This window comes from Pseudophryne corroboree, chromosome 5 (genome assembly GCF_028390025.1).
Source record: "Pseudophryne corroboree isolate aPseCor3 chromosome 5, aPseCor3.hap2, whole genome shotgun sequence".
Lineage (NCBI taxonomy): Eukaryota > Metazoa > Chordata > Amphibia > Anura > Myobatrachidae > Pseudophryne > Pseudophryne corroboree.
Genome location: NC_086448.1, coordinates 780,597,099 through 780,623,609, shown reverse-complemented (window position 1 = coordinate 780,623,609; position 26,511 = coordinate 780,597,099). Strand labels below are relative to the sequence as shown.

The 26,511-nt window shown below is 48.5% G+C and overlaps 1 protein-coding gene across 6 annotated transcripts in view; it reads left to right on the top strand.

Moving 5' to 3' along the window:
- Positions 1-26,511, top strand: part of LOC134928510 (gap junction gamma-1 protein-like) — a 225,442-nt gene that overhangs the window by 176,258 nt on the left and 22,673 nt on the right. The window contains exon 1 of one of the 6 annotated variants that reach the window (XM_063924337.1): positions 24,364-24,709. The exons of the other annotated variants lie outside the window; for them this stretch is intronic. The gene's annotated coding sequence lies outside the window, so the exon portion shown is untranslated. Of the gene's footprint in view, positions 1-24,363; positions 24,710-26,511 lie in introns of those variants that run through there. 6 annotated transcript variants of the gene reach the window in all.

Here is a 26,511-nt window from a genome sequence, read left to right as displayed (position 1 = left end):
GGACAGGAGAGAGGGGAGACAGGGCCAGCACAGAGGTGACAAGGGTGACAGGGACAGGAGAGAGGTGAGACAGGGCCAGCACAGTGGTGACATGGACAGGAGAGAGGTGAGACAGGGCCAGCACAGAGGTGACAAGGGTGATAGGGACAGGAGAGAGGTGAGACAGGGCCAGCACAGAGGTGACAAGGGTGATAGGGACAGGAGAGAGGGGAGACAGGGCCAGCACAGAGGTGACAAGGGTGATAGGGACAGGAGAGAGGGGAGACAGGGCCAGCACAGAGGTGACAAGGGTGATAGGGACAGGAGAGAGGTGAGACAGGGCCAGCACAGAGGTGACAAGGGTGACAGGGACAGGAGAGAGGTGAGACAGGGCCAGCACAGAGGTGACAAGGGTGACAGGGACAGGAGAGAGGTGAGACAGGGCCAGCACAGAGGTGACAAGGGTGACAGGGACAGGAGAGAGGTGAGACAGGGCCAGCACAGAGGTGACGGGGATGGGACAGGACAGGGGTGAGACACGGCCAGCACAGAGGTGACAAGGGTGACAGGGACAGGAGAGAGGTGAGACAGGGCCAGCACAGAGGTGACAAGGGTGACAGGGACAGGAGAGAGGGGAGACAGGGCCAGCACAGAGGTGACAGGGACAGGAGAGAGGGGAGACAGGGCCAGCACAGAGGTGACAGGGACAGGAGAGGTGAGACAGGGCCAGCACAGAGGTGACAAGGGTGACAGGGACAGGAGAGAGGTGAGACAGGGCCAGCACAGAGGTGACAAGGGTGATAGGGACAGGAGAGAGGGGGGACAGGGCCAGCACAGAGGTGACAAGGGTGACAGGGACAGGAGAGAGGTGAGGCAGGGCCAGCACAGAGGTGACAAGGGTGATAGGGACAGGAGAGAGGGGAGACAGGGCCAGCACAGAGGTGACAAGGGTGACAGGGACAGGAGAGAGGGGAGACAGGGCCAGCACAGAGGTGACAAGGGTGACAGGGACAGGAGAGAGGTGAGACAGGGCCAGCACAGAGGTGACAGGGACAGGAGAGAGGGGAGACAGGGCCAGCACAGAGGTGACAGGGACAGGAGAGAGGGGAGACAGGGCCAGCACAGAGGTGACAAGGGTGATAGGGACAGGAGAGAGGTGAGACAGGGCCAGCACAGAGGTGACAAGGGTGATAGAGACAGGAGAGAGGGGAGACAGGGCCAGCACAGAGGTGACAAGGGTGATAGGGACAGGAGAGAGGTGAGACAGGGCCAGCACAGAGGTGACAAGGGTGACAGGGACAGGAGAGAGGTGAGACAGGGCCAGCACAGAGGTGACGGGGATGGGACAGGACAGGGGTGAGACAGGGCCAGCACAGAGGTGACAAGGGTGACAGGGACAGGAGAGAGGTGAGACAGGGCCAGCACAGAGGTGACAAGGGTGACAGGGACAGGAGAGAGGGGAGACAGGGCCAGCACAGAGGTGACAGGGACAGGAGAGAGGGGAGACAGGGCCAGCACAGAGGTGACAGGGACAGGAGAGAGGTGAGACAGGGCCAGCACAGAGGTGACAAGGGTGACAGGGACAGGAGAGAGGGGAGACAGGGCCAGCACAGAGGTGACAGGGACAGGAGAGAGGGGAGACAGGGCCAGCACAGAGGTGACAGGGACAGGAGAGAGGTGAGACAGGGCCAGCACAGAGGTGACAAGGGTGATAGGGACAGGAGAGAAGGGGGACAGGGCCAGCACAGAGGTGACAAGGGTGACAGGGACAGGAGAGAGGTGAGGCAGGGACAGCACAGAGGTGACAAGGGTGATAGGGACAGGAGAGAGGGGGGACAGGGCCAGCACAGAGGTGACAAGGGTGACAGGGACAGGAGAGAGGTGAGGCAGGGCCAGCACAGAGGTGACAAGGGTGATAGGGACAGGAGAGAGGGGAGACAGGGCCAGCACAGAGGTGACAAGGGTGATAGGGACAGGAGAGAGGGGAGACAGGGCCAGCACAAAGGTGACAAGGGTGATAGGGACAGGAGAGAGGTGAGGCAGGGCCAGCACAGAGGTGACAAGGGTGATAGGGACAGGAGAGAGGTGAGACAGGGACAGCGCTGAGGTGACAGGGGTGATAGGGACAGGAGAGAGGTGAGACAGGGCCAGCACAGAGGTGACAAGGGTGATAGGGACAGGAGAGAGGGGAGACAGGGCCAGCACAGAGGTGACAGGGGTGATAGGGACAGGAGAGAGGGGAGATAGGGCCAGCACAGAGGTGACAAGGGTGATAGGGACAGGAGAGAGGGGAGACAGGGCCAGCACAGAGGTGACAGGGGTGGGACTGGACAGAGGTGACAGGGACAGGAGAGAGGGGAGATGGCCAGCACAGAGGTGACAGTGGTAACAGGGACAGGAGAGAGGGGAGACAGGGACAGTGCAGAGGGGGCGGGGATGGGACAGGACATGGGAGACAGGGCCAGCGCAGAGGTGGCGGGGATGGGACAGGACATGGGAGACAGGGCCAGCGCAGAGGTGGCGGGGATGGGACAGGACATGGGAGACAGGGCCAGGCTTAGTAAATAGACTCTGTGAGCAGTGACAGCAGCGAGCGTTGTGGGCAGTTACCTTTCAGTGACACTGTGGGGTATATTTACTAAGCTCCCGATTTTGACCGAGATGCCGTTTTTTCTTCAAAGTGTCATCTCGGTCATTTACTAAACACTAATCACGGCAGTGATGAGGGCATTCGTAATTTTTTGCAAGTTCAGGTAAAAAATTACGAATGAATACACCATCGGTCAAAACGCGGCTGTTTAAGTATGAATCTCGGTCATTTACTAAGAAGTGCAAAGCAAAAAAAGAACAAACACTGCCGTGAAAAATTACAACTCGTAAAAAAGTGCTAAAAAAAAACAGAACTTTTTTTTTTATTCGTGTTTGGATAGGCATGCACGGATCCATGAGATCCGTGCATGTATATCAGTGGGAAGGGGTGGGAAAGTGCTTATTTTTTTAAAAAAAATTGCGTGGGGTCCCCCCTCCTAAGCATAACCAGCCTCGGGCTCTTTGAGCCGATCCTGGTTGCAGAAATATGGTGAAAAAAATGACAGGGGTTCCCCCATATTTAAGCAACCAGCATCGGGCTCTGCGCCTGGTCCTGGTCCCAAAAATACGGGGGACAAAAAGAGTAGGGGTCCCCCGTATTTTTAAAACCAGCACCGGGCTCCACTAGCTGGACAGATAATGCCACAGCCGGGGGTCACTTTTATATAGTGCCCTGCGGCCGTGGCATCAAAAATCCAACTAGTCACCCCTGGCCGGGGTACCCTGGGGGAGTGGGAACCCCTTCAATCAAGGGGTCCCCCCCCCCAGCCACCCAAGGGCCAGGGGTGAAGCCCGAGGCTGTCCCCCCCCATCCAATGGGCTGCGGATGGGAGGGCTGATAGCCTTTGTTGTAAAATAAAAGATATTGTTTTTAGTAGCAGTACTACAAGTCCCAGCAAGCCTCCCCCGCATGCTGGTACTTGGAGAACCACAAGTACCAGCATGCGGCGGAAAAACGGGCCCGCTGGTACCTGTAGTACTACCACTAAAAAAATACCCAAAAAAACACAAGACACACACACCGTGAAAGTATAATTTTATTACATACATACACACATACATACATACTTACCTTATGTTCTCACGCAGGTCGGTCCTCTTCTCCAGTAGAATCCAAGGGCTACCTGTTGAAGAAATTCTACTCACCAGATCCATGGGTCCAGGCTCCTCGGCAAATCCAGGGATAATCCACGTACTTGAATAAAACAAAAAAACGGTTGCCCGACCACGAACTGAAAGGTGACCCATGTTTGCACATGGGTCACCTTCCCACGAATGCCAGAAACCCACTTTGCCTTCTGGCTAAGTGGGTTTCTTCAGCCAATCAGGGAGTGCCACGTTGTAGCACTCTCCTGATCAGCTGTGTGCTCCTGTCTTCACTGACAGGCAGCACACGGCAGTGTTACAATGTAGCGCCTATGCGCTACATTGTAACCAATGATGGGAACTTTCTGCCCTGCGGTTGACCTAAAGTGACGTCACCGCTGAGCAGAAAGTTCCCATCATTGGTTACAATGTAGCGCATAGGCGCTACATTGTAACACTGCCGTGTGCCGCCTGTCAGTGAGGACAGCAGCACACAGCTGATCAGGAGGGTGCTACAACGTGGCACTCCCTGATTGGCTGAAGAAACCCACTTAGCCAGAAGGCAAAGTGGGTTTCTGGCATTCGTGGGAAGGTGACCCATGTGCAAACATGGGTCACCTTTCAGTTCGTGGTCGGGCAACCGTTTTTTTGTTTTATTCAAGTACGTGGATTATCCCTGGATTTGCCGAGGAGCCTGGACCCATGGATCTGGTGAGTAGAATTTCTTCAACAGGTAGCCCTTGGATTCTACTGGAGAAGAGGACCGACCTGCGTGAGAACATAAGGTAAGTATGTATGTATGTGTGTATGTATGTAATAAAATTATACTTTCACGGTGTGTGTGTCTTGTGTTTTTTTGGGTATTTTTTTAGTGGTAGTACTACAGGTACCAGCGGGCCCGTTTTTCCGCCGCATGCTGGTACTTGTGGTTCTCCAAGTACCAGCATGCGGGGGAGGCTTGCTGGGACTTGTAGTACTGCTACTAAAAACAATATCTTTTATTTTACAACAAAGGCTATCAGCCCTCCCATCCGCAGCCCATTGGATGGGGGGGGACAGCCTCGGGCTTCACCCCTGGCCCTTGGGTGGCTGGGGGGGGGGGACCCCTTGATTGAAGGGGTCCCCACTCCCCCAGGGTACCCCGGCCAGGGGTGACTAGTTGGATTTTTGATGCCACGGCCGCAGGGCACTATATAAAAGTGACCCCCGGCTGTGGCATTATCTGTCCAGCTAGTGGAGCCCGGTGCTGGTTTTAAAAATACGGGGGACCCCTACTCTTTTTGTCCCCCGTATTTTTGGGACCAGGACCAGGCGCAGAGCCCGATGCTGGTTGCTTAAATATGGGGGAACCCCTGTCATTTTTTTCCCCATATTTCTGCAACCAGGATCGGCTCAAAGAGCCCGAGGCTGGTTATGCTTAGGAGGGGGGACCCCACGCATTTTTTTTGGGGATTTTACATTGTTTAATTAAAAAAAAAAAAAAAAAAGAACCCCAGCACGGATCACACAGATCCGGCCGAGATTGATTGTAAAAAAAAAAGGCAGTGTTTTGCTAATCACTGCCGTAAAATTAGGTAAAAAAAAAACGAATGACATCGACATCGGAAGAAAAGAAAAACACGAATACGACAGCTTAGTAAATCCATCGTAATAAATTCAAAAAGTTGCAGTTTTACACTGTCGATGTCATTCGTGATTGAACTTTGACCTATTTTCGGGAATTACGAATGTTAGTAAATGTACCCCTGTGTTTCAATAATGTACCAAGCAACAGGACACTCTGCCGCTTCCCAGCCCTGCACCCGCCGCCATCCCACATCCCATACCTCTGTCTCTCTGCTCCCCGTTAACTTGTCGAAGTCTTCTTTGCTCCCCGCACTGTTTGCAAGCAGCTGGCTCCTAGTTGGTCACAGCAGCAGCAGAGGTTGTAAGTCGGGAGGGGGCGGAGCCGCTGCCCGGCTATCTGCGTGCTTCGGTGAGAGAAGGAGCCGGTGTACCCCACAGCTGACAGTGCTGCAGGTAGCAGTAGTGGTGACGGGGAAGCTAGGCTGGGTCATGGTAGTGCGGCGCAGCTCTCCACTGGGCGGCTCCTATCTATACAGCGTGAAGGGCACGGAACTGCCGGGAGACAATGGAGAAAGTGTCCCCTTCAGCGGCAACCTGGGGGACGGACTGATCTGGGGGATGAGTGAGCGGGGACGGCCACATATAGTTGACACACCCGCATGATCCAACACTGCCCAATCACCTCCTCCACACAGTGACAGGGGCGTGCTTTCATATGGGTTGAAAGCACGCCCCTGTCTAAGAGGCATTTCCATAAGTGCCGCTTATGGAGCTTTTTTTAAATGGTATTTTCTTCCCGCTTCTTGGCCCCGCCCCCCGCTCCCGGATCTTTTACATGTCAGCGGGAGGCACCAAGAGCGGTGCCTCCGAAACACCTTCAACACAGATTTTGCAAAGAAAAAAATTATTAAAATAATACAAAGGTTAAAGTATATACTTATGACACAAAATCTGTGTCATAAGTATCTGTGTATTATTTTAATCATTAATGACTCCCCTGACTGCACGTCCCTGGGGCACAACTCTACTGGGGTCACAGCTACAGGGGGCATAACTGTGGCCACGCCCCTTCCCTATGAAGCTACACCCCTATTTTTTTGCGCACTAACCTGGTTTTGATGTGGGGGGGGGGGGGGGGGGGGCCCTGCCTACACACTGTAAGATAGTCCATTCAATCTGCCTCGGAACGATATATTGGACGATAGATCTTATACAGGTTGAGTAGCCCATATCCAAATATTCCGAAATACGGAATTTTTGGAGAGTGAGATAGTGAAACCTTTGTTTTCTGATGGCTCAATGTACACAAAGTTTGTTTAATACACAAAGTTATAAAAAATATTGTATTAAATGACCTCCAGGCTGTGTGTATAAGGTGTATAAGAAACATAAATGAATTGTGTGAATGTACACACACTTTGTTTAATGCACAAAAGTTATTAAAAATATTGTCTAAAATAACTTTCAGGCTGTGTGTATAAGTAAGGTGTATATGAAACATAAATGTATTATGTGCTTAGACTTACGTCCCATCGTATGCAGTTATTCTAAAATACGGAATAATCCGATATCCAAAATACCCAAGCATTTTGGATAAGGGATACTCAACCTGTAGTGTGTAGCCAGATTTAGAGTACAAATAATTGCAGAACATGGACAAGGTTTATAAACATTCACAAGACCCAAATAAGCAGCGAGATGGCCAAACTCAAAGGTTTGGTGCCATTGGAGCAGTGGGTTAGGATAAGAGCTGGACAGCTTTGATAATGAAGGTTTTTTTTTTCTTTAAGAGCCTGTTTGAAGTTTTGTAGTGAGGTGGAGAGTCAGATAGGGAGAGGGAGAGAGTTTCAGTGGTAGGGAGCAAAACTGTGAAACTGTTGGAGGCAGGTATGGCAGGAAGGAATCAGTTTGGAGGAGATGAGGCATTCATTTGTAGAGCAAAGAGGGTGGGAGGGAGTGTGAAGGGAGATGGGGTTCTGACATGTACTTTAAATAGGAACATATTGGGTAAGGGCTTTGTAAGCGAGTGTGAGGCGTTTGAATTGGGTTCTGAGGGGGATGGGGAGCCAATGTAGGGCTTGTAGGAGAGGGGAGGCAGATGCAGTTTGTTTGCAGAGGAAGATGAGTCGGGCAGCAGCTTTGAGTGAGGTTATATTTATATTTCTATCTATCTATCTATCTATCTATCTATCTATCTATCTATCTATCTATCTATCTATCTATCTATTTTAGAAGGTTCCTGAAGGTGATTCACAGTATACATAATCAATATTTCATAAAGAATCCACATAAAACATTTAGGGGTATATGCAATTGCGGTCGAATTCCCGAAATTGTCGAATTTCGGGAATTTTTCGCCAAAAAAAAAAAATCGTCAATGCAATTCAGTGCTTTCCGTAAAAAAAACCGGACTTTCAAAATTCGACTTTTTGAAATTCGACTTTTGTCAAATTCGACTTTTCTGCAATGATACAAGTGCTGCAATTCGACCAAAGTGTATTCAATTCAAGTTTGGAAATTCGACAACAGTGCTTTTAGACAGTAAATTCGTCATTTTCAATCCGCCACACTTTGGAGGGTGAAACCAATAAAAACATTTTAAAACATGTTTTTTTTGGTGTTTTTTTTTTTTTGGTAATAGCATATCTATTTATATTAGAAGGGATTAGGTACTTGGTTTGTCTTTTTTGGAGGCACAAGTATTATTTATATATTTTTAAAAATATTTTTATTTTTATTTTTTTTTATTTTTTTTATAGCTGGAACGGTAAAATCAAGGAAAAAAATGGCGTGGGGTCCCCCCTCCAAAGCATAACCAGCCTCGGGCTCTTCGAGCTGGTCCTGGTTCTAAAAATGCGGGGAAAAAATTGACAGGGGATCCCCCGTATTTTTAAAACCAGCACCGGGCTCTGCGCCTGGTGCTGGTGCAAAAAATACGGGGGACAAAAAGAGTAGGGGTCCCCCGTATTTTTTACACCAGCATCGGGCTCCACTAGCTGGACAGATAATGCCACAGCCGGGGGTCACTTTTATACAGTGCCCTGCGGCCGTGGCATTAAATATCCAACTAGTAACCCCTGGCCGGGGTACCCTGGGGGAGTGGGGACCCCTCCAATCAAGGGGTCCCCCCCCCCAGCCACCCAAGGGCCAGGGGTGAAGCCCGAGGCTGTCCCCCCATCCAAGGGCTGCGGATGGGAGGCTGATAGCCTTGAGAAAAATGTCAGAATATTGGTTTTTCCAGTAGTACTACAAGTCCCAGCAAGCCTCCCCCGCAAGTTGGTACTTGGAGAACCACAAGTACCAGCATGCGGGAGAAAAACGGGCCCGCTGGTACATGTAGTACTACTGGGAAAAAAGTACCCAAATAAAAACAGGACACACACACCGTGACAAGTACAACTTTATTACATACTGCCGACACACACATACTTACCTATGTTGACACGCCGACTGCCACAGTCTCCGACGATCCGAGGGTACCTCTGAAAAAATTATACTCACCTTCCAGCGTCCAGAGTATAATCCAGGTACTTGGCAAAATAAAAAAAAGCAAAAACCCGTGCCAGCGGACTGAAAGGGGTCCCATATTGACACATGTGACCCCTTTCCCCGAATGCAGAGACCTCCCCGTGACAGCTGTCACTGAAAGGTCTCTTCAGCCAATCAGCGAGTGCAACGTCCTTGCACTCTGCTGATTGGCTCTGCGCGTCTGAGCTCAGACAGCGCATCGCAAAGCCTCTCCATTATATTCAATGGTGGGAACTTTGCGGTTAGCGGTGGGGTCACCCGCCGGTCAGCGGCTGACCGCGGGTAACCCCCCCGCTGACGGCAAAGTTCCCACCATTGAATATAATGGAGAGAGCTGTGCGATGCGCTGTCACAGCACAGACAGCGCAGAGCCAATCAGGTGAGCGCCACGTAGTAGCGCTTCCTGATTGGCTGAAGGGACCTCAGTGACAGGAGTCACGTGGGGTCCCGGCACATTCGGGGAAAGGGGTCTCGTGTGTCAATATGGGACCCCTTTCAGTCCGCTGGCACGGGTTTTTGCGTTTTTTTTATTTTGCCAAGTACCTGGATTATACTCTGGACGTGGATTTATCTCTGGACGCTGGAGGGTGAGTATAATTTTTTCACAGGTACCCTCGGATCGTCGGAGACTGTGGCAGTCGGCGTGTCAACATAGGTAAGTATGTGTGTGTCGGCAGTATGTAATAAAGTAGTACTTGTCACGGTGTGTGTGTCCTGTTTTTATTTGGGTATTTTTTCCCCAGTAGTACTACAGGTACCAGCGGGCCCGTTTTTTCTCCCGCATGCTGGTACTTGTGGTTCTCCAAGTACCAGCTTGCGGGGGAGGCTTGCTGGGACTTGTAGTACTACTGGAAAAAACAATATTCTGACATTTTTCTCAAGGCTATCAGCCTCCCATCCGCAGCCCTTGGATGGGGGGGACAGCCTCGGGCTTCACCCCTGGCCCTTGGGTGGCTGGGGGGGGGACCCCTTGATTGAAGGGGTCCCCACTCCCCCAGGGTACCCCGGCCAGGGGTGACTAGTTGGATATTTAATGCCACGGCCGCAGGGCACTGTATAAAAGTGACCCCCGGCTGTGGCATTATCTGTCCAGCTAGTGGAGCCCGATGCTGGTGTAAAAAATACGGGGGACCCCTGCTCTTTTTGTCCCCCGTATTTTTTGCACCAGCACCAGGCGCAGAGCCCGGTGCTGGTTTTAAAAATACGGGGGATCCCCTGTCAATTTTTTCCCCGCATTTTTAGAACCAGGACCAGCTCGAAGAGCCCGAGGCTGGTTATGGTTTGGAGGGGGGACCCCACGCCATTTTTTTCCGGGTTTTTCCCGTTTTTTCCCGTTTTTTTAATTTGCGGCAAAATCCGGCAAATCGGCCGTTTTTCGCCCACGGGAATGTCGAATCCGTTTTTCATTGAATATGGTGAATTCCGGCAGCCACCTGCCGGAATTCACCTGTCGAATTGTGTCGAATTAAAAAAAACGGCGATAATTTGCCGTGATTCGCCCGCAATTGCATATACCCCTTAGCATTTAAAAAAACAATGATACTGATGGCAGTTTATTTTGGAGGAGAAAATCCAGAAATAATCTCTTTCCAGAAGTGAAATGATCTGTTGAAGTGACCCTACGCATTTCGTCCATATGACTTCATCAGGGGTCAAATATAAATAATATATAGTATACAGGCTACTGAATTTTTGGGAAGTCCCCCACACCCCTGGAAGAGTAGTCACTTCCTAGGGAAGTGGGCAGGATGGGGAGATAATCATAGGAATCGCGGCGCTATGTGGAAAGGGCTGAGCTAATTGTCATATTCACATCATTTAAGCCCAACCCCTCCCTGCGGACCTGCAAATTGCTACATTTTGCAGCGGTGCATGACGTGAGAGCCCTGCCCAGCCCCCCGAAGTGGCCAGACGTTCCTTCTCTCCGAGCTTCTCCAAGAGAGGAGACACTTAAAGCAGGTGTCTACAGGCAGGGGCGTAAATACGGGCGACATTGGAAGTCAGTCGTCTCCAAGTTCTGCTTTATGCACCCCAGAGCAGGAATAAGCAGGGAGCCCCGGAGGCACGTGCCGCAGGCCTCCCTCTCCCTGTCTGGGTGCTGCTGGGGTGGTGGAACTGAATGTGGAGGGGGGTTTTGGTAGTGAATGAGGGGTGGGGGACACCAACAACTATCTGGCTCCTAATATGAACTGAGTGTCATTGTACAGTGTTGATGCGATGCGCACACTGATTGTGGCACACTGGCCGTGGATCCTGTTATGCACAGACTTGCGCCCGCCGCACATTAAAGTCTATGGTAGCCGCCTGCGATTAGGGTTACCACCTCATCCCTTTAATTCTGGACACATTAATTACACAGGTTCTGTGGCTGTTTAAAACCAGGTGAAATGGAGTCTTCAAGTCAGCCAGCCACAGAACCTGTGTAATTAATGTGTCCAGAATTAAAGGGATGAGGTGGCAACCCTAGCTGCGATGCGTATGCACGCATATGCATCATTCACACCGCGATCGCACTACAGCAAGCTGCCTGTCTATACGTACAGACTGGCTGTGTTACAGTGCCCCCATCCCAGCAACATTACATGTGCACTGGATATTTAGTGGTTTCCTGCCTTCCTCCTCCACACTGAAATCTGCTTCCTTTAATGGACACTACACCCAAAGAGCTGGAGAGGAGGTGAATCACAGTATACAGCAGCCGGCCATGGCAACACTATGGGGAAGTAAAAACATTGCTGAATATTTCTTCCTTCATCACACATTAAAACAATGCAGATATCCTGCGCTCAGTGATTCAGAGTTACTAATATAGTTCAAGACCAACTTGCACTTCTAGCCCAAGCAGTAGTTACACCCTTGTGACAACATTGCCAGTGCTAATGCCCTGTGACATCACCGGTTAAGCCCTGTGACCTCTTTGCTCATTATAAGTATAATGGGGGTCATTCCGAGTTGATCGCTCGCTAGCAGTTTTTAGCAGCCGTGCAAACGCATAGTCGCCGCCCACGGGGGAGTGTATTTTCGCTTTGCAGGAGTGCGAACGCCTGTGCAGCCGAGCGCTTGCAAACACACTTTGTGCAAAACAAGACCAGCCCTGTAGTTACTTATCCTGTGCGATGATTGCTGCGACGAGTGACACGGTAATGACGTCAGATACCTGCCCAGAAAACGCCCGGCCACGCCTGCGTTTTTCCAAACACTCCCAGAAAACGGTCAGTTGACACCCAGAAACGCCCATTTCCTGTCAATCTCCTTGCGTTCGGCTGTGCGATTGGAATCGTCTCTAAAACCAGTGTAAAACCACAATGGACTTCGTACCCGTACGATGCACGTGCGCATTGCGGTGCATACGCATGTGCAGATTAGCCGTTTTTTTCACTGATCGCTACACAGCGAACAACGGCAGCTAGCGGTCAACTCGGAATGACCACCAATGATTTAAATGACAAAAAACATAGCACAGATGAGCTTTATATAAAACATACTCGTTGTGACCTGTGCACAACAGCTCTGGGAGAGATTGATAAAAGATCAGAGAGAGATAAAGCGGAGAGTGATAAAGTACCAACCAATCAGCTCATAGCTGTCATTTTTCAAATACAGCCTGTAATATGGCAGTTCGGAACTGATTGGTTGGTACGTTATCTCTCTCCAAGCTTTGATAAATCTCCCCCCTCTGAAAGAAAGCCTATTTACAACATGAGATTGTTTTTTTGTTTTGTTTTTCAACAAAGGAACATTAGACTAATGACAATTTCAAAATGCTCAAAGCAAATTCATATTATGGGATGAGAATGCCTTATAAACATTCAGAATTTCTATGTTGATATTAATTAATGATATTTATTAATTATAGCTTTTTTGTGTATAATAGTTTGCTCTCCTTGCCACATTAAAGTTACTACTGTATCGTGCATGTTTCCAGGGTGTCCTAAGATTCAAGTTAATACTTTGTTGAGATGATGATACTTTAGATGGCTGGGGAGAGAGGGTTCCGGTATGAATGGTCGACCATGTTATGGTCGACAGTCATTAGGTCGACCACTATTGGTCGACATTGACATGGTCGACATGGGCACATGGTCGACACATGAAAATGGTTGACACGTGAAAGGTCGACATATGAAAAGGTCGACATGAGTTTTTTTACTTTTCTCTATCGTCCTAAGTGGATGCTGGGGTTCCTGAAAGGACCATGGGGAATAGCGGCTCCGCAGGAGACAGGGCACAAAAAAGTAAAGCTTTTACCAGATCAGGTGGTGTGCACTGGCTCCTCCCCCTATGACCCTCCTCCAGACTCCAGTTAGATTTTGTGCCCGAACGAGAAGGGTGCAATCTAGGTGGCTCTCCTAAAGAGCTGCTTAGAGAAAGTTTAGCTTAGGTTTTTTACTTTACAGTGAGTCCTGCTGGCAACAGGATCACTGCAACGAGGGACTTAGGGGAGAAGTAGTGAACTCACCTGCGTGCAGAGTGGATTTGCTGCTTGGCTACTGGACACTAGCTCCAGAGGGACGATCACAGGTACAGCCTGGATGGTCACCGGAGCCGCGCCGCCGGCCCCCTTGCAGACGCTGAAGAGAGAAGAGGTCCAAAATCGGCGGCTGAAGACTCCTGAGTCTTCATAAAGGTAGCGCACAGCACTGCAGCTGTGCGCCATTTTCCTCTCAGCACACTTCACACAACAGTCACTGAGGGTGCAGAGCGCTGGGGGGGGCGCTCTGAGAGGCAAATAAAAACCTTATTAGAGGCAAAAAATACCTCACATATAGCCCACAGAGGCTATATGGAGATATTTAACCCCTGCCTAACTTCAAAAATAGCGGGAGACGAGCCCGCCGTAAAAGGGGCGGGGCCTATCTCCTCAGCACACAGCGCCATTTTCTCTCACAGAAAAGCTGGAGAGAAGGCTCCCAGGCTCTCCCCTGCACTGCACTACAGAAACAGGGTTAAAACAGAGAGGGGGGGCACTGATTTTGGCGATATTGTATATATATAAAAGATGCTATAAGGGAGAAACACTTATATAAGGTTGTCCCTATATAATTATAGCGTTTTTGGTGTGTGCTGGCAGACTCTCCCTCTGTCTCCCCAAAGGGCTAGTGGGTCCTGTCCTCTGTCAGAGCATTCCCGGTGTGTGTGCTGTGTGTCGGTACGTGTGTGTCGACATGTATGAGGACGATGTTGGTGAGGAGGCGGAGAAATTGCCTGTAATGGTGATGTCACTCTCTAGGGAGTCGACACCGGAATGGATGGCTTATTTAGAGAATTACGTGAGAATGTCAACACGCTGCAAGGTCGGTTGACGACATGAGACGGCCGACAATCTATTAGGACCGGTCCAGGCGTCTCAGAAACACCGTCAGGGGTTTTAAAAACGCCCATTTACCTCAGTCGGTCGACACAGACACAGACACGGACACTGAATACAGTGTCGACGGTGAATAAACAAACGTATTTCTCATTAGGGCCACACGTTAAGGGCAATGAAGGAGGTGTTACGTGTTTCTGATACTACAAGTACCACAAGAAAGGGTATTATGTGGGAGTGGAAAAAACTACCTGTAGTTTTTCCTGAATCAGATAAAATAAAATGAAGTGTGTGATGATGCGTAGGGTTACCCCGATAGCAAATATTGGCGTTATACCCTTTCCCGCCAGAAAACACCCCTTAGGGTGATAAGGCGCTCACACGCTTATCAAGTGGCGTTACCGTCTCCAGATACGGCCGCCCTCAAGGAGCCAGCTGATAGGAAGCTGGAAAAATATCCTAAAAAGTATATACACACATACGGTGGTTATACTGCGACCAGCGATCGCCATCAGCCTGGAGATGCAGTGCTGGGTTGGCTTGGTCGGATTCCCTGACTGAAAATATTTTATTCATGTAGAGCATTTAATAGGATGCATTCTATATATATGTATGTGAGATGCACAGAGGGATATTTGCTCTCTGGCATCAAGATAAGTGCGTTGTCCATATCTCCCAGAAGATGTCAGGGACACGACAGTAGTCAGGTGATACAGATCCCATACGGCAGATGGAAGTATTGCTGTATAAAGGGAAGGAGTTATTTGGGGGTCGGTCCATCGGACCTGGGGACCACAGCAACAGCTGGGAAATCCAACCTTTTTTACCCCAAGTTACATCTCAGCTAAAAAAGACACCGTCTTTTCAGCCTCAATCTTTCCTTTCCCATGAGGGCATGCAGGCAAAAGGCCAGTCATATCTGCCCAGACATAGAGGTAAGGGAAGTAGACTGCAGCAGGCAGCCCTTTCCCAGGAAAAGAAGCCCTCCACCGCGTCTGCCAAGTCCTCAGCATGACGCTGGGGCCGTGCAAGCGGACTCAAGGTGGGGGGGTAGTCTCAAGAGTCTCAGGGCGCAGTGGGATCACTCGCAAGTTGACCCCTAGATCGTACGAGTATTATCCCAGGGGTAAAGATTGGAGAGTCGAGACATCTTCTCCTCGCAGGTTCCTGAAGTCTGCTTTACCAACGGCTCCCTCCGACAGGGAGGCAGCATTGGAAACAATTCACAAGCTGTATATCCAGCAGGTGATAATCAAAGTACCCCTCCTACGACAAGGAAAAGGGTATTATTTTTCCACACTATATTGTGGTACTGAAGCCAGACGGCTTGGTGACACATAGTCTAAATCTAAAATGTTTTGAACACTTACATAAAAGGTTCAAATCGAGATAAAGTCACTCAGAGCAGTGATAGCGAACCGGAAAAAAGGGGACTATATGGTGTCCCTGGACATCAAGGATTACCTCCATGTCCAAATTTTGTCCTTCTCATCAAGGGTACCTCTGGTTCGTGGTACAGAACTGTCAATATCAGTTTCAGACGATGCCGTTTGAATTATCCACGGCACCCCGGGCCTTTTTACCAAGGTAATGGCCGAAAAGATGTTTCTTCAAAGAAAAAAGGCATCTAAATTATCCCTTACTTGCACGACCTAAAAAGGGCAAGTTCCAGAGAACAGTTGGAGGTCGGAAGAGCACTATCTAAAGTAGTTCTTCGACGGCACGACTGGATTCTAAATATTCCAAGAATCGCAGCTGTTTTCCGACGATACGTCTGCTGTTCCTAGGGATGATTCTGGACACGGTTCAGAAAAAGGTTTTTCTTCCCGAGGAAAAAGCCAAGGAGTTATCCGACCTGTCAGGAACCTCCTAAAACCAGGAAAGGTGTCTGTACATCAATGCACAAGAGTCCTGGGAAAAATGGTGGCTTTTTACGAAGCAATTCCATTCGGCAGATTCCATGCAAGAATTTTCCAAAGGGATCTGTTGGACAAATGGTCAGGGTCGCATCCTCAGATGCACCTGCGAATAACCCTGTCGCCAAGGACAAGGGTATATCTTCTGTGGTGGTTGCAAAAGGCTCATCTATTGGAGGGCCGCAGATTCGGCATACAGGATTTGATCCTGGTGACCACGGACGCCAGCCTGAGAGGTTGGGGAGCAGTCACACAAGGAAGAAACTTCCAGGGGGTATGGACGAACCTGGAAAAGTCTCTTCACATAAACATTCTGGTACTAAGAGCAATCTAAAATGCTCTAAGCCAGGCGGAACCACTCCTGCAAGGAAAACCGGTGTTGATTCAGTCGGACAACATCACGGCGGTCGCCCATGTAAACAGACAGGGCGGCACAAGAAGCAGGAGTGCAATGGCAGAAGCTGCCAAGATTCTTCGCTGGGCGGAGAATCACGTAATAGCACTGTCAGCAGTGTTCTTCCCGGGCGTGGACAACTGGGAAGCAGACTTCCTCAGCAGACACGATATTCACCCGGGAGAGGGGGGTCTTCATCCAGAAGTCTTCCACATGCTAATAAACTGTTGGGAAAGACCATTGGTAGACATGATGGCGTCTCGCCTCAACAAGAAACTGGACAAGTATTGCGCCAGGTCAAGAGATCCACAGGCAATAGCTGTGGACGCACTGGTAACACCTTGGGTGTACAAATCAGTATATGTGTTTCCTCCTCTGCCTCTCATACCAAAGGTATTGAAGATTATACGGTGAGGAGGAGTAAGAACAATACTAGTGGCTCCGGATTGGCCAAGAAGGACTTGGTACCCGGAACTTCAAGAGTTGGTCACGGACGACCCGTGCCCTCTACTTCTGAGAAGGGACCTGCTACAACAGGGTCCCTGTCTCTTTCAAGACTTACCGCGGCTGCGTTTGACGGCATGGCGGTTGAACGCCAGATCCTAAAAGGGAAAGGCATTCCAGAAGAAGTCATTCCTACCTTGATTAAGGCAAGGAAGGAAGTCACCGCGAAACATTATCACCGCATTTGGCGAAAATATGTCGCGTGGTGCGAGGATCGGAGTGTTCCGACGGAGGAATTTCAACTGGGTCGTTTCCTACATTTCCTACAATCAGGATTGTCTATGGGTCTCAAATTGAGATCTATTAAGGTTCAAATTTCGGCCCTGTCAATATTCTTCCAAAAAGAATTGGCCTCAGTTCCTGAGGTACAGACTTTTGTTAAAGGAGTACTGCATATACAGCCTCCTGTGGTGCCTCCGGTGGCACCGTGGGATCTAAATGTAGTTTTAGATTTCCTCAAATCCCATTGGTTTGAACCATTGAAAAAGGTGGATTTTAAATATCTCACATGGAAAGTGACTATGTTACTGGCCCTGGCTTCCGCCAGGAGAGTATCTGAATTGGCGGCTTTATCTTATAAAAGCCCTTATCTAATCTTCCATTCGGATAGGGCAGAACTGAGGACTCGTCCGCATTTTCTCCCTAAGGTGGTATCAGCGTTTCACCTGAACCAACCTATTGTGGTGCCTGCGGCCACTGGCGACTTGGAGGACTCCAAGTTGTTGGACGTTGTCAGAGCCTTAAAAATATACATTTCAAGGACGGCTGAAGTCAGAAAATCTGACTCGCTGTTGATACTATATGCACCCAACAAGTTGGGTGCCCCTGCTTCTAAGCAGACGATTGCTCGTTGGATTTGTAACACAATTCAACTTGCTCATTCTGTGGCAGGCCTGCCACAGCCTAAATCTGTTAAGGCCCATTCCACAAGGAAGGTGGGCTCATCTTGGGCGGCTGCCCGAGGGGTCTCGGCATTACAATTCTGTCGAGCAGCTACGTGGTCGGGGGAAAACACGTTTGTAAAATTCTACAAATTTGATACCCTGGCAAAAGAGGACTTGGAATTCTCTCATTCGGTGCTGCAGAGTCATCCGCACTCTCCCGCCCGTTTGGGAGCTTTGGTATAATCCCCATGGTCCTTTCAGGAACCCCAGCATCCACTTAGGACGATAGAGAAAATAAGAATTTACTTACCGATAATTCTATTTCTCGGAGTCCGTAGTGGATGCTGGGCGCCCATCCCAAGTGCGGATTATCTGCAATACTGTACATAGTTATTGTTAACAAATTCGGGTTATATTGTTAAGGAGCCATCTTTAAGAGGCTCTTTCTGTTATCATACTGTTAACTGGGTTTAGATCACAAGTTGTACGGTGTGATTGGTGTGGCTGGTATGAGTCTTACCCGGGATTCAAATTGCCTCCCTTATTGTGTACGCTCGTCCGGGCACAGTACCTAACTGGAGTCTGGAGGAGGGTCATAGGGGGAGGAGCCAGTGCACACCACCTGATCTGGTAAAAGCTTTACTTTTTTGTGCCCTGTCTCCTGCGGAGCCGCTATTCCCCATGGTCCTTTCAGGAACCCCAGCATCCACTACGGACTCCGAGAAATAGAATTATCGGTAAGTAAATTCTTATTTTTTTGGTGTCGTTTTTTGTGTAAAGTGACTGGGAACCCCAATTAGTGCACCGCGTCCCCTCGCATGGCTCGCTTCGCTCGCCATGCTTCGGGCATGGTGCCTTCGCTTCGCTCAGCACACTTTCCCGTTCCAATCGTAGTCCACGTGGATCGTAAAGTATGGAAAAGTTCCCCAAAAGAAAAAAAAGTTAAAAAAACTCACCTTTCACGTGTCGACCATTGTCACGTGTCGACCATGTGTCCATGTCGACCATGTCAATGTCGACCAATAGTAGTCGACCTAATGACTGTCGACCATAACATGGTCGACCATGTGAACGGATACCGGGAGAGAGGACGGGAGGGACGTCTGAGACGGGTCCTATACAAGTGTACGTACATGGGGGCTAATTCAGACTTGATCACTGATGTGCGTTTTCGCACAGCGGTCGATCAGGTCTGAACTGCGCGTGCACCGCAGTGCGCATGTACATGCCAGAGATGCGATCGGCATCTCAGCCCAGCGATCGCCTCCGCCTGATTGACAGGCAGAGGTGTTCCTTGGACGGGAGGGGGCGGGCCGGCGGTGTTTGACAGCTGTGCCTGGACCATGCGGGTGGTGGGCCGCGGTGGCTGCGGAACGTCGCACGCAGCCGATGCGACCCAGGATGCGAAGAGGCAGCTCCCTGTCAAAGCGCAGGAGCTGCGCTGGCCGGGAGCTACTTGTCAAGTACAAAAGCATCGCCTCTGTGCGATGCTTTTGTTCCGGTGCGGGGGGGGGGGGAGCCGCGCTGGGCGTCCCCCCGCATGTCAGAGTAAATGATTGTAGATGTGCTAAATTGGTCACATCTACGATCAACTCTGAATTACCCCCATTATGTGCATGGTTACAGTAACAGAAAAGGATGGACCTCTACTGCATGAGGCCTTTTCCCTGTTACATTGTATTTTATCTAGAAAGTGTTCCTTATTGCTGGATTATGGGCCCTATTCAGTATGCGACGCATCTGATAGACGTTAGCATACTCCAGAATCCCGGCGAACTGCTTACGCGCATGGCCCACACTGCGTGTGCGCAGGAACGGAGATGTAATTGCATCTCAGTAAGGCGAACGGCTCTGCCTGATTGACAGTCAGAGGTGTTGGCGGGGCGGCAATGCGTTGTTGCAGGTGCGTGATGCCAAAATGGGTCTGGGCCATTTTTTTCCAGTGTGGCCGCATGTCCTCACACACGGCCGCTGCGATGGAGAAAATGGCGGCAGCCCGACTGCCTTTGCAGCCAGGCTGCGCAGGCACGGGGGCATCCCTTATTCAGCGAAGCGATTGCAATACAATTGCGATCAAATCGCTGGCCGCCATTAGCATGCTGGGCAGACTTGCTGTCGCAGGGCGGCTCCGAGGCATAAGAAACTGCGTCTCATGACACAGTACCTGATGTCGCCATTCCCAGACCCTGTCAATCAGGCAGAGGCGTTTGCATCCCTGCGATAGGATCACAAGACCTGCTCTGTGCGTGTGCTGTTTCCCCACCATCAGGGCCTATATTTTAATTTCTCAACGAACGTCGATTGTTATTTTTTTTTTCCAACAATGATTTAATTATATCGAGAAAATTAAAGCTTAGGAAAATGGCTTAAAGGGTTGAATCCTTGCCTATAAAAGAGGTCTTTGTACAGCATCCATGAAGTTCGTCATTAAAAAGTGTCATTTATATGCAACTTTTTTCTCCTGTTTCCTATTACTTAATTGGTCAAGTCACATCATTTCTATGCATTTAGCTTTCACATCTCTATCTTGAGTCAGCGTCTGTATTTCAAAATTCGGGCAGACGCAATATGTGAGTAGTATGACGCGTTTCATGCACCTAGCTGGACGATATCTCAAGCGGAAGGGTTCCTGTTCTATGTGTTGCAAAGACGTGTTTTATAATTGTTAATAAATCGGGTTTGTATGTTGTATTTTTGGGGATTTACCTGGAACAACTTCAAAGAGCTCTATTCTAATACACATATATACTCGCTATGATCTTAAGTTAAACATAACATTTATTTTGTTCCTTTTCTACTTGTATCTTTTGGTCGGTGTATGTTTTTTTTTTTGTGTAGTGGGAGTGATGTAATGGGACAATGTACTGTAGTATATTCAGGGATGCATCCGACTCCCACATATAATAAATCACGGAAGATGTCTCAGTCTTCCAGCTCCATGGAAGGACAGGAGTGTCAAATTCCTGTTACCCAAACACTGACGTTCTCCATGACTACAAAATAATGGTTGATGAGCTGAACCTTTGCAGCCTAATTGCCTCAAAATATTACAATTCAAAACTAACCAAAACTATGCAGTTTCCGCTCTAACTTAGGGGGTCATTCCGAGTTGATCGTAGCTGTGCTAAATTTAGCACACAGCTACGATCGTTAACTCAGACATGCGGGGGGACGCCCAGCACAGGGCTAGTCCGCCCCGCATGTCAGTGCCGCCCCCCCCCCCCCCCCGCATAAATACAAAAGCATCGCACAGAGGCGATGCCTTTGTATTTGAGGAGTAACTCCCGGCCAGGGCAGCTCCTGCGGCTGGCCGGGAGTTTCTCGTCGCTCCAGCTGGCCGCAGCAGCTGTGTGACACCTCACGCAGCCGCTGCGGCCCGCCCCCCCAACGGTCCGGCCACGCCTGCGTTGGCCAGACCGCTCCCCCTAAGCGGCGGCTTAACGCCGCCGTTCAGCCCCATCCCGCCTAGCGACCACCTCTGTCTCAGAGGTGATCGCTAGGTAACGAAAGCTGCCATGCGCCGGGCGCACTGCGGCGCAGTTCCACTGCAGCGAGCGATCGGGTCAGAATGACCCCCTTAAGCACTTTGCTACCAGGCCCAAAAGCAATTTCAAGGGAAAATACTGTAGTAATTTAGTTTTCCTTTGGGTGTTCTAGTGTCCACTAAAAGCACAATCAGCAAAACTCTTGCGTCTGCCATTTTTATTTTGTGACGTCACAGGAGATTCAAACGAACGTTCATTAATAAGCAAAGTAGCGTTTAAGGTCTGCGATCGGCAGAGGTTATTCAAGTTCATCGTAAGCTGTCACCAGTTTTCCTGATACAAAGTCGCTCGCTCTACATCACTTTACTCTGTAAACAGTCCTAGCGTTTAATGTTGTTTTAAAATCCGTGCCGAGCTGGACTAAATCCCGAAGTTTGCCTGAGGTCATTCACACGATTTCAAAAAAATATCTCCCAATCTGGGAGTTTCATATATTCCTCTGAGATCCTTAATCTACAGTAAATATAGCTTTCCAAGGAGAGGAACACAAATGCTATCCAAATATTTTCAGATGCTGCTAATTTTGAGTAAGAGCTTGTAATCGGGCGCTGCGGGCGATGAAGTGTGATGCGCTCCCCCCCCCCCAGAGTATGCACCACCACAAATCCCAAATAATAATGGTTAGGAAGTATGCTGCTCTATTGCCCTCCCTTCTCTCACCAGCCCCATTGTCCAATGGGACCCTTTCCCCCGTCCCTTTACCCCTAACACCCTGGCACCATGTCTTCTCCCTGGGAATATGGGAGAGATTTATCAAAGTTTTGGTAGAGAGAAAGTGGAGGGAGATATAGTGGAGAGACAAAGTACCAAGTAATTGGCTCCTAAAACAGCCTGTAAAATGACAGAAGCTGACTGGTTGATACTTTATCTTTCTCCTTATCTCTCGTCAAGCTTTGATACATTGCCCCTATGTCCCTTTACACTCTCCCATGTAATATAAAAACACTATAATCATCAATTTATAGGAAGTTTTCTTTTGTTTGTTCTAGGAATATATTCATTAAACACTGAAATATTGCCTCATTCATTTGTTACAATTGCTGCATAGGGGAATTGTTGCGTAGAGGAATTGCTGCATAGGGGATTTACTGCATAGGGGAATTGCTGCATAGGGGAATTTGCTGCGCAGGGGTAGAGAGAGCAAGGAGTACTCTTTACTGCAGGGGTGAGGAACATTTTTTCTACCAAGGGCCATTTGGATATTTATAAAATCCTTCGGGGGCCATACAAAAATTATCAACTTAAAAATGAGCCTGCCCCCAGTAGTTATACCCCCAGTAGATATGCCCCCAGTAGATGTGCCCCCAGTAGATACAGTATGCCCCTAGTAGGTATGCCTCCAGTAGTTATACCCCCAGTAGATATGGCCCCAGTAGATATGACCCCAGTAGATGTGCCCCCAGGAGATACAGTATGCCCCTAGTAGATATGCCTCCAGTAGATATACCCCCAGTAGATATACCCTCGATACATATGCTCCCAGTCAGTTGTTATGCCCCATTATATATGCCCCCAGTCACTTGTTATGACCCATTAGATATGCCCACAGTCACTTGTCATGCCCCATTAGATATGCCCACAGTCACTTGTTATGCCCCTTTAGATATGCCCCCAGTCACTTGTTATGCCCAATTAGATATGCCCTCAGTCACTTGTTATAGTGTGGTGTTCCGGCCACCCCCACTTCCCCTCCTAAACCACGCATGAGACAGGAAGGGGAGTCTCCCAGGCTGGAAAATTGGTGGGGGTGGGTGCCCTCACAAATTTGTTGCCCTGGTGCCCCCACAAGCCTTAATCCGGCCCTGGTAGCAGTGTTGCTTTTAAATACCTGCTGCAGCCGGTGGGCACTAGGACTCAGAGCGGCAGTTACCGGAGGTACTGCTACCAAAAGTGTAGCCAGCTAAGTCCTGGGAATCCCGCTGATAACGCACTGCACCTTTGTGACTATGATGAGAGTTGCACCACCCTTACGAGGGCAACAACACTTCCCTCACGGGATGGGTAGTCAAGTTTAGAAGGAGGAGTTGGATACCCATTATTCTGGATGGTTTCAGCACCTGGGAGGCCTACCTTTGCAGTTCATGTTTGATAGTTTGGTTGAGGACGGTAGGGCTTGCTGTGCTATAGCCGTTATTTCTTTGTAACTTTACATTTTTCCTTATTATATATTCCATTATTTAAATGAGGTTCAATAAATTAGATTCCCTGCAAACTCAGAAGCACTTCTAATTTGTGGATCACTTTACATGAAGCATGCTCTTCAGCAGGGTTTCCCAACCGCGGTCCTCAAGGCACACTAACAGTCCTGGTTTTAGTGATATCCAGGCTTGAACACAGGTGACTTAATTAGTACCTCAGTTATTTTGATTTAACCGTCTGTGCTGAAGCCTGGATATCACTAAAACCTGCACTGTTGGTGTGCCTTGAGGACCGTGGTTGGGAATGCCTGCTCTTCAGTATGGACCGCGGGTTCAGCCACGCAACCCAGGTGCAAAATGAAAGCATTTACAATGGTCCAATGAGATCCCCTGCTGGCTCAGAAGCTCCTCCTTCTTATTGCAGAGGATTGAATGCGAGTACATGAAACGCAATCACCAACGCGTTTCGCATAAACATAAGTGATATTTACAACAGTAAAAAACCCTGACATCTTTGTTACTTTTCTTTATTGCAAACTCCTTAACTTTGTCCACAGGCTAATAATTAACCATATGTAGGAGAAATGAGCAGGATTTTATAACGTCTTCATTTCTTTTCTTTCTTTTTTTTTTTAAATTCTTAGCCATATGTTTTTCTTTAATTCTTTTTTGGGAGTCCAGCCCTTAGACCACAGAGTTCTCACTGACACGTGTAGCGTGTTCCTTTCCTGCGGTATGTTTCCTATTAGCAGCTCTCTCCCTAAGACAGGACTCTGCTGACTTGTTTACTCTCCAGAGGAAGCAGAATAGAAGAAGACGAGGAAAAGTATTCCGTCAGATTCCAGACATTGCTGCGAGGATCCGAGTCACTTGCGTTGTGTACGGCGGAAGATTTCCCCAATCCCTTCCAGAGTAAATCACGCTCGTTATGGGATCTTAGAAAGACAACGGGAAACAATAGAAGGATGGATTTTAATCAAGAGCTAAAGGATTCTTTTTTTTAGCAACATTGCAGGAAGAATGTAAAACCTGCTTGCACAGGATGCATGGAAACGGGGCAATCCTAGCTCACACTGACAGGATGTTTAAAAACTCACAAAGACTCTCGCCAACTCGTTACTTCGCGGATCTTTCCCACCGTCGTTACTGTAGATCTCTTTGTACTTTTTTAACCTCTGAATGAAGCAGGTTCAGGCCTCTATTTTGGGATTTTGTCTGGAAACTACATTTATGGCATGCAGCGACTATTTTCTCATGAACGCCTTTTATTAAGTGAGTATATTCTCCATCCTGCCCTGCAGGCTTCTTGCAGCATGAACAAAAAAAAATTCTTAACAGTTTGTAAGCCGGGAGAGGGGGTTAGAATATACAACTTTTGTAAGCTTTCGGTGTGTGATTTCATATTCCTACATATACATGTTGTGTGATAATCTGTTTTACGGCTATGAATGTCTTTCTGTTATAAAACCGTTCAGGCCAGAGACGGAAAGGAATATGTTTTAATATCTAGAATATTAATTTTAGTGTTGCGTTTTTTTTTTTTGTCGGAGTAGAAATTGAGTTGTTTAGAAAGCACTTTGATGCACAGCTACTGAGTGACATCACTGGTCTAAGTGATGATGGTGGCGAATCCGGAGTTCATTTGAAAATTTGAATTTAAATGGATGGAAATATTGTTACTTGCATCATACGAAGTTAGAGAGGGTATTGTTCATGAACTTGGGGAATAGTTAGACAGTACATATATATTTTCTGCTTGGTCATAACAATGTTCCTGTATTATATTATATTATTCAACCAGAGACCAGGCACTCACACAGTGAACAAAATCACCATTCATTAAACATTAGCGAAGTAAGCTAAAACTAAAAAAAAAGCAAAATAAGCTAAAAAAATGATTTTCATTGATGTTTAAGTGATTTAGATTAAGTCTAGTAATATATATATATTACATATAATATATATATATATATATATATATACGCACACACACACACACACACACACACACACACACACACACACACTCACTCACTCACTCACTCACCAAAAATGGGTTGTTACTCACTGAGACACCCGTTCCATCTGCCTGGGGTGCTGACTCGATCGTCCAAACCGGAAACCTTATTCATGCCATTACTAATAATAATTATAACTATATATATATATATATATATATATATATATATATTTATATTACAATTTACAGATTGGAAAAAGATATTAGAGGGTGGATTTAGATTGCACAAAAGTAGTAGAGCAGCAGGAAATTCATTGACATATGTAAAGCTTAATAAATGTTACCCAATAATAGCTTGTATCAATGGTCTGTAATTAAGCCCCCCCCCCCCCCCCCCCCCAGTCCCCTTTTCGGTGTAAGCCTCCCCTTCAGCAGAGTACTGAGCACATTCACTTTGAAGTGGGCAAAGTCAGCATTATCGGTGCTAAACCACGATGATTTGCAGTATGTGACCAGTAACTTTAGTGCTTCTAACTATGGGGCCCATTTATCAAGCCTTGGAGAGTGATACATTGCACGGTGATAAAGTATCGACCTATCAGCTCCTAACTGTCATGTTGTAGGCTGGGTTTTTTTTTACATGACAGTTAGGAGCTGATTGGTTGGAACTTTATCACCGTGCTATTTATCACTCTCCAAGGCTTGATAAATCTGGGCATAAATATGTCCACCATATCTCCTTTACTCCTCTGCAACAGCTTGCCATGCTTGGTGCATACTTACTGACTTACCGGCTCAGTGGGTGCACATTTGTGATTTGCAAAAATGCACTGTGTGGCAGTGATCGCAGTCTCAATTGCTTTGTGGAGTGCGCACCCCGGGAGCCCAGTGAGATGTTATCAGCATCTCAGGGCTGCAAACCCTCTCTGCCTGATTGACAAGCAGAGGCGGTCGCGGTGCGGGAGGGGGCATGCCAGCGCAGGCGTGTCAGGACCGTTGCGGGGGCGGGCCGCGGTGGCTGCATGACGTCAAACGCAGCCGCTGCGACCCGGGACGCGGCGGGTAGCTCTCTGCCAGCACGCAAGCCAGGTGCAAAAGCATCGCCGTGCAATGC